The 16,376-nt window shown below is 41.9% G+C and overlaps 1 protein-coding gene and 1 pseudogene across 1 annotated transcript in view; one reads left to right on the top strand and one right to left on the bottom strand.

Annotated features, from left to right (window-relative positions):
* The window catches only part of kl-5 (male fertility factor kl5), an 871,112-nt gene that overhangs the window by 536,388 nt on the left and 318,348 nt on the right, over positions 1-16,376 (bottom strand). The window lies entirely within an intron of this gene.
* On the top strand, positions 9,076-9,971 carry LOC108074105 (uncharacterized; annotated as a pseudogene).

Below are 16,376 nucleotides of genomic sequence, written 5' to 3'. Positions count from 1 at the left end.
TATAAAAACTTTTTTAGTATTTTTTTGAAATGAAAATGATACGCGCCTAAAAATAGTAGCGATAATTAGTATCGACCCCTTATCTGGCAACGTCTTAAAAATGACAGTTGAAACCACCAGCTGGTGAATACCGAAGTGCAAATCGGTGAAGGGTTCTTCGGGTCTCCAGCTTCTGGCTTCGATCTTTTCTATTGGAGTCGTCAAGCTGAGAAGTTGGTCCCGAACCCAGCAGGGAAAATATACAAGCGAGCATATGCACATGTGCTCCGGACCCTAATCCCACTGCTATTTCGGCATCGGTTGAAAAAGGCCATCAACAAACGCCAATTTACCGGCTGCCAAAGATTGCCGTGTCAAGGTAAATATTTTTTATAAAAAAAAATGTCCAAGCCGATCGACATATAAATAATATTATTTTTGCACATGTAGGTCACGCTTGTTTTCTTCGACTACACGGCGAGAAATCGCTAGGTCGATTGAGCAGAAAAAAATCCAAGAAAAGGAAGCACTGGGTAAATATTTCTAAACAATTCCTTGGCTCGTGTTTAGGAGTGGGGTGGCTTTTCCTCCGCAAAAGGATCAGTAGAAAAATCCGTCCCACGAAGAAGAAACGCAGTAAAAAGGTCCAGAAATTCGGGGGTCGAAAAATGACGTTGGCATGGAGCGCCCTTTGCATGCAATTATTGACATTCGTATTGGAACTAAACTTAGCTTAGCCTAAGGGCCGCTGCCGGCCGAGAAGCCCAGCTTAACAGCGCGAGAGCGGGAGAGCGGGAGAACCGTGAATTGAAGCGGCTCGTCTAGAAGCGAGCGAGGATCGGGAGCACGGGAGCGTGCGATCGGGAATACCGAGGAGCGGAGAGCGGGCGAGCGTTGCTACGCTGGAAGCGCTTGAGCTTTTGGGCCCTCGGTGGGCAGAGGGGGAGCAGGGGCCTCCTGGCGTAAACATTCTCCCCCCCCTTGCAATCACTCGGGTTGCAATATACCCGTACAGGACGATGGTATGGAGGGGCGTCAGAGCGCCGCGTAGATCGTTGATGCTGGAGCGACGAATAGCGATGAAGGACGGATGAGTGCCAAGGAGAGGCGGATGATTGCCATGGAGAGGCGAAAACTTGTCGTAAGGAGCTTGCTGAACAAGGCGGAGGCGTCGAATGCCGTGAACAGGACGCATCATTGTGCGCTAGAAGACGTCGGACTTTCCGTAGCGGATGAACGTTGGCAGACTCGGCTACGGTAGGATTACGTACCTCGGGTACGTCTGCTTTCCAGAGCGATCGCGGTATATGGAAATGAAGCCTTCGTATGTGATCTGGATGAAAGAAAATGACATGGAGATGAGTGATGGTCAAGTAAATGCGAACTAGAAGTATGGGGGTGACCGATGCTGCGAGCGGAGTGGATGCTCTGGACGGTCATGCGGATGCAGGAGAGTGTGGTGGTGCTGATTGCACGTCTTGCATCGGTCACCGCTGCGGCAGGTTCCCTCGGAATGTTCGTGGGCCAAACAGTTGGAACAATAGCGGTGGTCGAGAACCGCTCGGAGCCTCTTCTCAGCGCAGTGTTTGAGGAACTGTTGGCATTTCCGGAGCGGGTGGAATCCGCTGCAGACTCGGCAACGGTAGGACTGCGTACCTCGGGTACGTCTGCTTTCCAGGCCAGCAGCGCTGCGAGCGGCAAGGAATTTTTCCGGTGAACTTTTTGACGAAACGGAAATTTGTGTCGAGAAGACAGACACGCCGCCCGTAGCGGTTGTAGACACTGGGCCTTTGAGAACCCACCCGAAGATCGTCTCTTGGGCCAGGAGAGAGCCGAAGATGTTATTTTTGGAACCGCCCAGAAGCACAGACGGAAGTATGTCAGCTCCAATCAGGACGTCGATATCAGAACTCTCGAAGAACGCTGTATCCGCTAAGGGGAGAGCAGGAAGCTGCTTTAGGAAATCTCTCGCAACTGGATATGAGGGAAGTTTTCCAGCGAGTTGAGGAAGAACATAAGCTGTCGTATGTAACTGCAGCCCGGGTCTGGAGGGAGCGCGAATTGAAAATTTGCAGAGCTTTGTTGCTTGAGCGGCAACTGTATCGTTGAGACCGGAAACTTGGGTCTGCGTTGGCTGGGATGGAAGTTTTACGATATTGAAAAGCCTCTCAGTAATAAAGGTCGCTTCAGAACCTGAATCGATCAGGGCTCGCGCTTGGAAGGTGCGGCCAAGATGGCAGATGTCAATAATCGCCGTACCGAGCAGGACAGCCTTTGATCCTGCCGCAAAGCAGACTTGCACATTAGAGTGGTCGTCGGAGGCTGCAGCGCTTCTCGCAATGGGTGCGGGTCGTGGACTTGATGGAGCGGAGGGTTTTGGAACGGTAGCCGCAGGGTTGTCGCGGTGCAGCAGAGTATGATGCCGGCTGTGACACGTAAAGCAGGAATGGGCACTAGTACAGTCCCGTTGCTGGTGCCCTCGCGACAATTCAAGCAGAGTTGCTTTCTTCGGATGAAGTCTGTCCGCTCATTGACATTCATGTCTAGGAAAAGCGGACATATACGGATAGGGTGGTCTTCTCTGGAACATAGATTACACCTTCTCGGTGTTGGAGCCACCCTAGCTTCGTATGAATTGAGCCTGCGCACCGGGGCGCTTGCAGGGGTCGATCTGGGGGGAACTTGCCCCGAACTGCTAGGCCTGATATCGTCCATAGCCTCTAGAGTACGGTGACGCTCGGTCAAAAACGAGTTCAACTCGTTCCAGGTCGGAATTTCGGCCTTGTTGTGGACGGATTGCTCCCACATGGACAGTGTGGTTTTGGGGAGTTTTATGGAAACCATGTATACCAGGAGACAATCCCAGGTGTCGACTTGGATGGAGGACATCGATAAGGCGGTTAGGCAACTCTGGATGGTGCCTTGCAGCTCTTTCAGAGCGGCTCCTGACTCTTGGGGGACTGCTGGAAGGTTGAATAGGATTTTCAACTGGCTGTTGACGAGCAACCGCCGATTTTCGAACCGTTCGGTGAGGCTCTGCCATGCGGAGATGAACCCTTCGTTTGTGAGAGGAGCCTTCGACACAATGGCATGTGCATCGCCACTTGTCTTTGACAACAGGTGGAACAGCTTTTCCACCGGTGTGAGACGCGAATTCTGGATATAGATCGCAGTAAAAAGGTCTCGGAACGTTGGCCACCGAATATAGTCCCCAGTGAAGACTTCGGTGTCCACTGGTGGCAGACGACAACCCGTAGAAGGGGGTGGTTGACTGCTGGCGGAAGCCTGTGTGGATTGGAAGGCGGTCCGGTCAATTACGTCCTGCAGCTGAACCACACACTTCGAAAACACCGAATAGCAGTAACTATACTTCGATTCTAGCTCTGATGCAATGGTCGTAGTGTCGTCGGATTCGGCAAGGAGGTCGGAGCAGCTTTCGAAGCTTTTCTCAACCTTTTCCCACAGGGCCCGAATTTGGTCCCGGTGGACTTGGCACATGCCAGGGGACAATCTGTCCGTGTCAGGGGCAGCCGGAGTGTGCAGGTTAGCCTCGAAATGGCTAACCCGGTCTGTTGTGGCAATAAATTTCTTAAGGGCAATATCTATCGCCTTTTGAGCCATCTTGGACACGGATCGCGTAGATCTGGATGAGGTACTGGGGGCAGTGTCGAGTGTCTCTTGACTTTTTGCCCTTGGAGTGGCAGTGGCCGCCTTTGGCTTTAATTGATCAGGCCGAGGAGATCCGGACTGGGACCCTTCCAGAGTAATTGCTGGAATCAGAGGAGTCTGTTCCTCGTCTCCCGTGGGCATCCTTGGTCGAATGGGTCGTGAATCAGTTGATCGCCGCAGGAAATACACACGAATTGCGAAGGAAGGACGACCCAACTCTGGTTCGCGTAAAGCCAGTGGACACAGCACCAGCGACAAGAAAAAATGTCAACGGCAAGCGAAAAGAAAACAAGAGCAAAGTCCTCAGCGGAGAAGTTCGGCAACGAACCACAAATGATGATGGGAAGCGATTGCAGCGATTGCTGCTGCTGGCCGAATTGTATATTTATATACGTATATTCCGTGGTTCGGACGTGGAGCTTGTATGTATGAATTGGAAACTTTCTTTATTAATTATACTCCGTAATAAAGAGAGAAAAAAATTAATTTTTAATGTTGGAAATAATTAGCGTGAAGTATTTAATTAGTTGCACGTAACTACGACGGCGCCGAAAAGGCGGAATTAAATAAAAAAAATACCCTTGGCGTTAACTTGGAAAACGCACTGTATTATGCCGTCGGCTCAGCCGTGCATAAGCTAGGCGCTGACGAGAGATAAAGGCACAGAAAACCGAAACAACAACAACAACACTGATGCGACGGTCAGCGCGGGAATCCGAAACTAACCGAAAATCGAAGTTTGGTTTTGCCGTCGGCAAAACACCGTATAAGCGAAGAGCTCAGGAGCGAGAACAAAGCGGAACACAAAAAAACAACAACAAAACGTCTGCTGCGGCGGTTGTGCGGATTTGGAGAAATAAAAAACTTGCACTTGAATTTCTTATCTTGGTTATTTTCGTTTGTTGGTTTTATTGTAATTTAATTCCTGTATGGGCGGGCAGAAAATATAATGACATATGTAAGGAGTTGGATACGCATGCAAAAATATATGTATGGTTGAGTGGACTTTATTTGCACAGTGGAACACCGCTAACCGCACTGTTGCGGCGTACAAAAAATATATAGTTGAGGCAGAAAATATTTATATATGGACAAGCAGAGCGGATTTGTGTGGGGGTATGTGTTGGATGTTTCGCCTTATGGTACAGTGGGAACACGAAGAGTGGACTGTATTTTAGAATTTGGCATATAAAACTGTGAAGAAAAAAAAACAAATGGCACACAACAAAAAAATATATATGTTGACACCGGCATATATTAATTGAGCCTTTTTGTTTTATTTATTTAATTTGATTTATTTATTTGTTGATGTACATATGCCTTGGCCGTTGGCGAGTGGAGCGGAGAAGCGAAAAGAACAAAAAAACGGCAGGCAATATGGCGATCACACAAAACGGAGACGGATTGAGAAAACTGGGCGATGGAATTAGGGAGAAATGGATTTTTCCTTCAAACTGCCGTTGTGTCGGAAAAACTCGGATCAAGAGTTGACACAAAAAAAGGAACAAAATTATCTTGCAGCAGTGTGAACGAAATTGAGTGTTCGGACCACTGCTGAAGACCGGCAGAGAGAGGGAGATGGAAGAGGCTCGTACTTATCTTGAGCGGAAAAATCACCGGAACTGCTGGCTGTGTTGCGGAAGGATATCCGTATCCGGCTCGAAGGACCAATGTTTAGGAGGGGGGCGATCCTTTCCACTGAAGATCCGTAAAAAAGTAGTTTCCACCGGCGCAAAGACAAAAAACCCAGAAGCGAACAAAAGCAAAGTCGGGGGCGTCGTGGGAAATTCAGGCGATCAGCTTTATTCGACTGCATACATGTTACTAACTCTAAAACTTCAGCAAACGGCCGCGCTCACGCCCGTTGTCTTCGCTAAGCGAGAGCGAGAGAGCGGCAGCGGACGATCCGAGTGTTCGGCAACGAAGCCCGAGGCCCGCGCTCGAGAGTGCGAAAGCGCTTAACAGCGCGAGAGCGGGAGAGCGGGAGAACCGTGAAATGAAGCGGCTCGTCTAGAAGCGAGCGACGATCGGGAGCACGGGAGCGTGCGGTCGGGAATACCGAGGAGCGGAGAGCGGGCGAGCGTTGCTACGCTGGAAGCGCTTGAGCTTTTGGGCGCTCGGTGGGCAGAGGGGGAGCAGGGGCCTCCTGGCGTAAACAGCTCGTTTGCACAACATTAATTAATTTTATTCCTGTAGCTAAACAAGGCAGCAGAGTAGATTGGTTACGCTATTCAGCGCCGGCCAAAAAAGGCGGCTGGAGCAGCTATCTCTGCTGGGGAAAATTTATTTGGAGTTCACCGCAGCTTGGAGCAGTGAAAAACCCACAAAAAGTGACTCAAAAATAAAAGTGTAAAACACAGTGCAGATTAAAAAAATTTAAAACTAAAAACCCTTAAAATCTAGTGACAAATTAAAAGTTCGCAAAAACGAGTAAATGGGTTAAAACAACTCATAAAACACACGACTAGTTAAAATGTAAAATCTTAAGAAACAAAAAAACCGGACCTCAAAACAGAAAAAAAAAAATCATGCAGACTAGTGTAAAAACACATATATAAAACTTTTTTTTTTTTGTTTGTTCAATTAAAAAACAATAGAGTTAAACCCTCTCGAAACATCATCATTAGTACCAAATTATGAAATAAATGAAGTGTCTCAAATCCGATAAGAAAAAAATTTAAAATAGGCATGTAAAAGGTGTTGAAAAAAAAAAAACAATGACAGTGGTAGTGGTGGTGATGCATATGAACAGTCAATATGATAGAAAACAAAAACAAGAGCGTGAGCTTAGCAAGTCCAACTAAAATCGTACACTGCAATAAAAAGTTTCGTTGCCAGTAGGAATATAAAAAAAATTTTAAAACTAAACAAAAAAATAAAACACAAGAAAATAAAATAAATGATATGTATATATAGAATGAATATAAAATATGAAAAACGTAACTACAAAAAAAAAATTTTAATTACTTCTCAATATTTTAAATATTAAAAAAAAATATATATATATTAAAATCATGCGGCTATATTTTGAATTTTTAATTTTCCCCTAATACACACCAACACATCATCGACAAGAAGGCCTTCTTCGAGAACAACAAAGTGGGTGAGTGAAAACAAAAAACGAACAAAAAAAAACACAAATTATGTCGCCCAGTGTAAAGGCTGATTACCGGCGTTAATGCTTATCAGCATCGATTGATTTTTGTTATTTTGCCGATTCCTCTTTTTATTCTAATTCATGTTATCATCGTAAATTTAAAGCAGTTAAATGTAAAGCCAAAACCTGCGCTACACTGTTTCCTTTGCATATACATATTTTCTTTTTCAGCAATAGAAACTGTTTTATTGTAATTGTGCGATGTAGGTTGTTGAAGCGAAACAAAAATATAATAATAATAAATAAATAAAATTATGTAGACCCAAAACAAAAAAGAAAACAAACATCGAAAATAAAAAAAAAAACACAATTAAATGGGTAAAGTTATATTTTCCTAATAATTCTATAGCATCATAATTAAGCACCACATTACCATTATCATTGTTTAAACCTAACAGAATTGACACTGAAAAAAACAATTTAAATGATTAAATAAATAATAATATTAACCTTAAGTAAATAAAATAGGCCATGTAATGATAGGGTAATTAATAAATAAATAAATTAGGCATTGAAATTTGGTAGACATGAGAGAAGAAAAATAATTATATTAGGACTTCGTTGATTATTGTGAATTTGGAGAGATGTACACTGGAAAATATCCAAAAGGAATTTTTGTTTGATTATTAAAAATTATTATAATGATGATGAACTTTTAAGTTTCCTTATTTATGGCATGGGAGACTAACAAACGTAAATACTTTTGGGGTCTTTCGTTAACGATTACAAGAAGGACCATGGTTGGGAGGGTAAAGATATATGGTGTGGCGAACAACAGCCAAGGCCACCCCTGCAGGCTCAAATATTAATTCGTGCCTTCTCGTTTCTCAATTTTTTCTCGCAGTTTAGTTTTGCCTTGTTTCATATTTTACTAATTATGAGAAAATTGTTTTGTGTGTTGGTTTCGAATGAGGATCGTCTCATTGTGTAGGTTCAGGAGGGACTCTATAATAAAACCTTTGACGTAACAATCCTTATCCGCAGCAACCCCCCCCCCCCCCCCCCCCCCCCCCCCCACATCTCCCGCTAGAGCTAGGAATCAATGGGTCCCGCTCAGCTGATGGTTAAGGGTCGACAAGCCTGAATGAGGTTAACACTCGGAGGTATGATCGAGAACAACGATACCCTGTTTATGTTTTCCCCTTTCAACGGCGTAATTACGTCACAACCTTTAACTTTGCTAAATATTAGCGACCGTAACTTATTCTCCGTCAATCCATACGTTATTTTTAATACGTTTATATGTGTGCGCCAAACACTAACATTTGTTTGGCCGTCGAAATCTGGCAACATTTCCTTTATGCTTTGAAAAGGAATTTCATCATCTTTTGTAACTTTGCACGATGTCTCTCTCTCGCTTACTCTCTCAGACGCTCTCAATAAATCGTTCTCCCTCCGCAGTAGCTCTCTCCCAAAATTCATCAGCTCCAATTCTCTGGCCATTAATTTTAATTTCTCCTTCTGGAAAGCATTTTCGATCGCCAATTTTTGTTGAATGTCGTTAAAAAAATAAAGTTGCTTTCCGTCCTTTGCATTCTCTTCATTGTTCTGTATTTTTCCAGATTTTTCTAGATTTTTCTGGTCGTTTTTAGCTGCTCTTTTTATACCCTTGCAGGGTATTAAAATTTCAGTCAGAAGTTTGCAACGCAGTGAAGAAGACGTTTCCGACCCTATAAAGTATATATATTCTTGATCAGCATCAACAGCCGAGTCGATCTAGCCAAGTCCGTCTGTCCCTCTGTCTGTCTGTCTGTTTCTACGCAAACTAGTCCCTCAGTTTTGAGGCTTTTTGAATGAAACTTTGCATATAGTCTTCTATATATTCTCACTGCTATATATGTCGGAACGGGCTGGATCGGACGACTATATCATATAGCTCCCATACAAATGTTCGATAAATATTTAGAAAAAAAATTATAACTTTGCTGTAACATTTTTACATGGCCATTATATATTATTTCTGAATTTTGGTAAAAATTTTATGAAAATCGGACAACTATATCATATAGCTGCCATAGAAAAGATCGGGAAATTAATAGGAATAAAATTATAGCTTCGTTGTTTTTGAACGTATTTTTATCTACTCTGAGATATAAGCTTATTTTATTATTCTAGAATTTTGGTATAAATTTCATAAAAATCGGACAACTACATCATATAACTGTCATAGAAGCGATCGGTAAATGTATAAAATATGTAAAGTTGGGAATGTAAAACTGTAAACATAATAAGTATAGGTAGAATGTAATGAAACCCCAATTGCATTTCGACTGCGCCGGCAAGAGCTATTGTTTTTTCCCGAATCTCTAATCAAATAAAACTAATCAAAAACCAGTGAAAATGCTGTCCAGCGTGTTTTGCATGAGACTGAATACCTATGGTGTGGTTATAGGCTGGCTGGGCGTAATATTCTCCTTCCTGGCGGTGATCCTTTTATCCGTAGCCCTGGAATTCGCTGATGAAATTACGCAGCAATTTGTTGAAGCTAACAAAAGTGCAGATGTTACAGTGGATCAAGTGCGCTCCATTCTCATTATTGCCCTGAGTGTTTACCTGGTGATCAATCTTTTGGCATCGGCCATGCTGGTTGTGGGCACCGTTAAGGAACGCCATCTGCTCCTGCTGCCCTGGCTGATCAACAATGGAGTATTGCTAGCCTTTGCCATTCTCATACACTTTGGCGTCTGGGCGCAACTTATTAGTGCCCCGGCTCCCTTCTTGGATGCCCTGCCCATCCTCCTGTTCTCTTTGGCTACTCTCGCTCTTGGATGGTATTTGTACTAAGGAATCTACTCGCTTTTCAAGCAAATCTAAGCCAACAGTGATATTCAGCGTCCGCTGATTCCGCCAGCTGCCCCGCAGACCAATTCGTATCCCAGCTACACCAAGATATAGGCTGGCTTATGAGCCATTTTAAGCCGCTGATAAACAGCTATTGAATCTTATCAGTGCAGCTTCCAATATATCTATTCTTGTATTAAAAATTAACACGAACAAAAGCGATATTTGTATGTTTAAAATCAAAATCGATGCATATCTGTTTCTCTATTGAATTACTCACTCCATATGGCCTGCATCTGCGTTTATCACTTTTCGAATGAGACTGCAAGGCGAAATACGTATGTTTATCCAATTGTCTGTGAAGAAATATATATTTTGTATACACCTGATTTTGTGAGTGTTTTCAGTATTTAAATCTATAATAAAACCAAACTGCAAGGGTATACAAACTTCGGCGTGCCGAAGTTAGCTTCCTTTCATGTGAATTCTGCTTTTCCTTGTCCCTCGTTTACATCAGCTTCCTTATGCTCCTTATTTGGCTCGTCGTTTGCGTCTTCCTCTGATTCTCCGTCTTCATCGTAGTTTGCCATCTCATTTGATTCTTCTTCTCCGTCGTTTGCCATTTCATTTGGTTCTTTCCCTCGTTTGTTCATCGTCGCTTCGTTCGGTTCTTCCTCTCGTTCGTTTATCGCCGCTTCGTTTGCTTTTTCCTCTCGTTCGTTTAACGCCGCTTCGTTTGCTTTCTCGTCTGTTTCTGGAATATTCTTTGCATTCGTCGTTTTATTTGATTTATTGTCTGATTGTGGAACATTCTCTGCATTCGCCGCTTCGTTTAAATTTGGTTGTCTCCGTTTGTTGGAACATGTTTCGTTTGGCATACTTGGACATTTTCCGCGAAAATGCACTTCACTCAATCTTGCTGCCAACGTACTCTTACTGCCGTGAGTGGCCAAGTTAAGGGCCGAACGCCAATTGCGCAGTTGGTTAATCGAAAAATCATTTGCGTTAACCGGATCCATTATAGAGTTTGTTTTTGTTATAAAATCTTGCAGGAATGGCTTTTGGCACGAGGTTTTGTGCCCACTTCTGATATTGTAGCAGCAACAATAATGAACAACGACTGTTCTGCTTTGGATCACTCGCAAGACTGTCCTTTTATTTTTCTCTTCTCCTTTACGTTCTCCAGTATATCACAGATTATATTAGTGTTTGTACATTCGCTTAGGGCTAAAAGTGTATGTATGTGTATAAATGCTTAGGGCTACCGTTAAAGAGTATGACCGTGTATGAATACTTAGGGCTACTATAAAAGTGTATGTACAAACTTATGCTTAGGGCTACTACAACTCGGCCGTCCTGACCGACAAGGATCTTCTGATCTTGGTTTAGTTCTGAGTTAAATTATTTTCTTTTGGTTTTGCTTCTTGTATTGTACACTTTGACTATCTTATTACTACAGTGACTATCTTTTTTACTCCAAACGCTTTTATTGTCTTTAACGGTTTTTTTTCATTTATGTCTATGTTCGTGTTTTTATTTGGCTTACTTACTATGTTGTCTTTTACTATTTCTTTCGCCTCGTCGAACATATTATTTGTATACCTTTCAATAACTGTAACGTGTAACGTTCGACTAATGTACAAATTGTTTCCAAAGATCTGTATTGGCTGGGCACGCTATGTATTCCGGCACTAGCTCGTCGGCTTTGGGGGTGGAGATCTTGCTCGTACAGATCTTGACACTGTCTACGCATTACTATTAATAGGATCCGAAATGAGCGTGCTGCGACAATATCTAAAGCTAGTTACTAAACCGGAAGAAAAGATGCATAAAAAAAAAAAAGAAACAGCGGGAAAGGACGAGAGAGAGAGAGGGAGAGAGAGAGAGAGATTTGTTGTTGGCGAAGCCTGAGATGTCATTGAGCTCGCATTCTGCCCACCCTACCTTCGACCACCTGCCGCTAGAGGATAACTCTGGTGATCCCTTCTATACCCTAGGACCGCAGAGACATCAGCCGAGTTCAGTTGATTAATTATTTAAGCTTTCATTTTAATATTTACTTCCTTGATAGTTAACATATTCAATTTTATTGATTATTCTAAGCCTAGGTGAAACAAATTAATCGAAATAATACAAAATTAGAATTAAACTGCATGAGTAAATTTTTCGGGCCTACAAGTGTATATAAGTATATAAAATAATGTATGATAAGTGTATAAAATATATAAACATGTGCTAGAAAAACGGTTATGATAAGATTGGGAAAAATAATAGTTATCCAAAATGTAATTTTTAAAGAAATAGTTTGTTAGGAGAAAATTCATTGATTTGTTCTTTTATAATTAATTTTCATTCTTATTCTTTGGGTGGGTTGCTAATTATTTAATGCTATTATTTTATTTTTTTTTTTTTTAAATTAGTTTTTAAAGTTTTATTTTTCAAGAGTCGATTGAAATAACTCGGTTTTAGGTTTAATTCATTTTTTTTTTGCTGGGTTTAAATTTTAATAATGGATTTTTTTATAAATTTTCGACTTGACATTTCTGTTAACGTTTATGAGGATTTTAGTTAGCCCAGATATTTTGATGTTTTCAGATTTATTGTCTTAATAGTAAACTCACACAGCAGATTCCTCGGCGGACGATCGATCTCCCGACGCAGGCAGGCTGGAAAAAAAATCAAGGCATTCCTGCTTTGATATGGGGTTATCCTTCATCCTTATAAACGTTTTAATTTTTTTTGACTAAACCGAATAAAACTTTTGTCAAGGGAGAATAACCTTAAATTTAGCAATGAATCTTAACTCAAATATAATTTCTAATTAATTATTTTTATAAAATTAAATTTTGTTTCAATATAGTTGTTTTACTTCATGATCGATTCTTTTAGCTATTCATTCAAAAGCTTTTCTTTCTTGATTTACGTTAAGACATGTTGAGGAATTTCTCCCAGTGTAGCACAGGGCACTTGTTATGCACGTGGGATTTATTATTTTTCCGCGAGCTGACTATTTTTTTTTTTTTTTTGAGGTTAAAAAAAATTACGGCAAAAATCTTTGCACATGATGATAATGATGGATATAACGAAATGGATTTAGAGCTGATCTAGATTGGCATTATTTAATCCGCGGGAAATTTGGCCGAGAAGATTCCTAGCAAAACAAAGGTACTCCCTGCTGCCACTGCTGATCGATGAAAAGTCAGGGCCGCTCCAGAAGGCGCTGCCGTTCGCTGGGCAAATGGGGGTGCTCCCCTAGGCAAATCCGCCGGCTTGTCTAACGCGGCGCTCCCCAAGAAAAATCCAGACCTCTGACTAACGGAGGTTTTCCTGTGCGCCACCTGGAGTGGCGGCGGGTGCGGGTGCTCCTCAGGGCAACTCCGAACCACCGGCCAATGTAGGTGCTCCTCTGCACAGATCGGTATTGCCGGCCGATGTGGGTGCTCCCCCAGACAACGGACGCAAATAAAGTGGGCACCTAGAGAATGAAAGCGATCGATGTAAAAAGAAAACCCTCGAACGCTGCTAAATTCTCTACCAACCTTGTAACTCCACTCGCACAGGTTTGCCGTAGCGGCCGTGGTGGCCGAGGCGACCGTATCGGGAAAAGTGGAGTTTTTTTAGCCTTCCTAAAAGCCAAAATTAATTAGCACTCGCATATAATTTGCGCAACAAAGAAAAAAACTCACTTTTCGAAATAAATTGTTGTATAAAAAAAAAAAATCACTTTTCGATTTTTGATCCGCGTGCTTTTATTTAACCGCACTATTAAAAAAAAATTGGCAGAAGAAAATTTTCACGTCTGTCTGCCACGCCGGTTCAATAGAAAAGAAAAGCTCAAAACTCATGCGGCGTTGGCTTCGGCTATTGCCGGAAATTTCCGCCAGCTGAGAAATCCGCCATCTCGGCTTATAGCGAGCTTTTCCAACCAGATGATTCAAGCCCGACCTGGCATCACTCCCAAAGATATATATCAATTAGTATTTTTGTTTTTAGTTAAACACTAATTACTGATACTAAATTGGGGTTACATCTGGCCAGTCTTAACTGGGTTTTACTACCAATTTTGAAGCATGCTTTTAGGCAGAACATAACTAAAACGTTCTTCAGGCGCCGCTACATAACTCGTTCATTTGTATCATCGTATTCTTCCCTTTCATTAATTTCTTCATTTTCAATTTCATTTGTTTCCTCATCTTTAATTTCATTTGTATCCTCATCTTCAATTTCATTTGTATCCTCATTTTCAATTTCATTTGTATCCTCATCTTCCATTTCATTTGTATCCTCATCTTCAATTTCATTTGTATCCTCATTTTCAATTTTCGACCAACCAAGCCAAGGCTTTATATTAGCTGCAGCCCAAACACCAGAGTATGGAATTCTAGATTGCTAAAATCCGTCGACATCTTTAACTACATAACGATCATTTCCTAGACATTTTACTACTTCGAAAGGTCCTTTAAACTTCGGGACAAGCTTCTTTGAAGCCCCCGTATGACAATCAAAATTTTTTACTACAACATAGTCTCCCTGTTTAAATAGTGTTGCCTTCAGTCTTTTGTTATTTTTTGTTGATTCTTTATAATTTTGTAATTGGGTTTCTATTTCTTGAGCATTCTCCCTAATACTTTCGATTGTTCTTCCTTCCTTTTGTCCTTCCTGTAAATTTTCTGTAAGGCAGTCAACTTAGCTCCCTCTCATGACATTATATTCTTTTAAGTGCGTGGCACTATAATTTTATCGCATGAATTAAGTATTGCCGTTTAGAGAGCAGGGATCGGTGCCTTATCTATATAGTTATATTGGCTCTACGTAAAGTGGAAAATTAATTTTTGTAAGTCCACTAACACTCTCATTTTCATCCAGTCCATTCACATATTTAGTATGCTAACTACTGACGTTATCAAATCATTGAATATTAATTAATCTTGTGATACTATTGTATGCCATTTTAATTTTGTGTTGACTGATTGAATCGTAATTTGCAAATAATTCAATCCAATAAAATAATGTTGGGACCAGGCAATTTTAATGATCAAGAAACGTATATTCGGTGGTGAAAATGACAAATTTAGCCAAATTTTGCGGTCTTAGTGTACATCGGCGCGGGATGCCGTTTATTTGCAGGTTTCACGTTTAAAATGCCGAGACCAAAAAAGAACACACGCACGTCGGTTCAAAGTATAGGCAAAAGTGCCGGTTTTAATGGCCGCCGGAAAAAGCTGGCTTTTTCTGTGACCGCATATTCTTATGCGTTAGTGAATCGTACAATCTAGTATTTGTGTAAGACTTAAAGTTATGTTATGTTTTCATTTCACGTTCGTTTCTTTTTAAGGTGTAAACTAGGTATAAGTCTTTAGTTTTTGTCTTAACTAATTATAAGATGATTTAAATTCTTTGTTGTTAAAGTGATATTCCAACACTTAGTAAACCAGCGGTCTGATGCAGAAAAATCGACGCAGGGGAAGTTAAGGCGATTACGTCCCATAGTCGATACAGACTGGGACCTTGAGAGCGTGTAGCTCTCCAAAGAGAAGAAAGCCTGCCGCGATCGCCGAAACAGGAAATGAAGGCCAAGGCGCAGTACCAGGCTGCCGCCCGCATCCAGAATCGGCTCCAGGAAAAAGCCGCCATATCCCCAGAAGAGAAGGTAAAGCTTCCCTGGGCCGAGGAGACGATCGCTGAAGGGAGGCTTCAGTTATCCAAAATTTTTCCACATAAGATCAACGGGCGAATTCGCCATAAAGGTGGAGGAGATGCTTAAGAGGAGCGCACATAGGCACGCCGCAAGGTGGAGTCCTATCGACCCTTCTATGGTATCTGGTGGTAGACGACCTAATCAAGAGATTCGAAGGGAAAGCACTAAAGATAACAGCTTATGCGAATAACATAAGCATAATCATCACCGGATTCTGTCCTTCGACTCTCAGCTCGATCATGGAAACAACGCTCAGGGAGATAAGTGAGTGGGCAGAGAAGGTAGGACTCAATATCAATGCGGATAAGACGGACCTTATTCTCTTCACAAAGGTGCCGCAATGGATCCCCCCAAAAAATAACAAAACCAGGCTAACCCCGAAAACACAAGTCAAATACCTCGGCATTGTACTTGACAGCAAGCTGACGTGGATGGCCAATAATATAGTAAAGAGGGTGAAAAAGGCCACCATAGCGCTATATGCATTCAAGAAGATGCTTAGCAGCACATGGTAGAGGTGAAGAACTATCTATAGTTGTAACAAATTATTTGTACTCGGCCTAGATGGAAATGAGATGCAAGGGGGGCGCACGCGAAATATTCCGGCCGCGGCTCGTCGGCTAGTGGGGTGATGATCTTGCCTTACTGCATCTGGCCTTTTGCCATTCTTAAAGTTCGATTTGCGTGCTGCGACAAAATATGGGGGGTGAAGGCAAACCCTCACGACACTCAGATGGACGGACAGAATGGTACTCAGAATCCCCTACGATCCTCAGATGTTTTCGAGGAACTACATGCCCGCCCTACCTTGGCCATTCGTACCCTGTAAATACATTTTTATTTGTTCGAATGCCCCTTCTAGCTGTCGCTGAGTCTCTACAGGGGAGTCATCCTAGGTGAAGGCAATAAACGAGACGATTAAAAAATTATAAAAATATATTTAAATACTAGAAACATTAATAACGCAAAATGACATAAAACAAAAATACATGTAAATAAATAAAATAACCATATAAACTAGATTATCATTCCTTAGACCTACATTCGAAATATATAAATATATTAATGCCAAATTGGATAATTTTAAATTGA

Source organism: Drosophila kikkawai, chromosome X (assembly GCF_030179895.1).
Source record: "Drosophila kikkawai strain 14028-0561.14 chromosome X, DkikHiC1v2, whole genome shotgun sequence".
NCBI lineage: Eukaryota > Metazoa > Arthropoda > Insecta > Diptera > Drosophilidae > Drosophila > Drosophila kikkawai.
The sequence above is the reverse complement of the archived record's forward strand: the minus strand, read 5'-3'. Positions and strand labels throughout refer to the sequence as shown.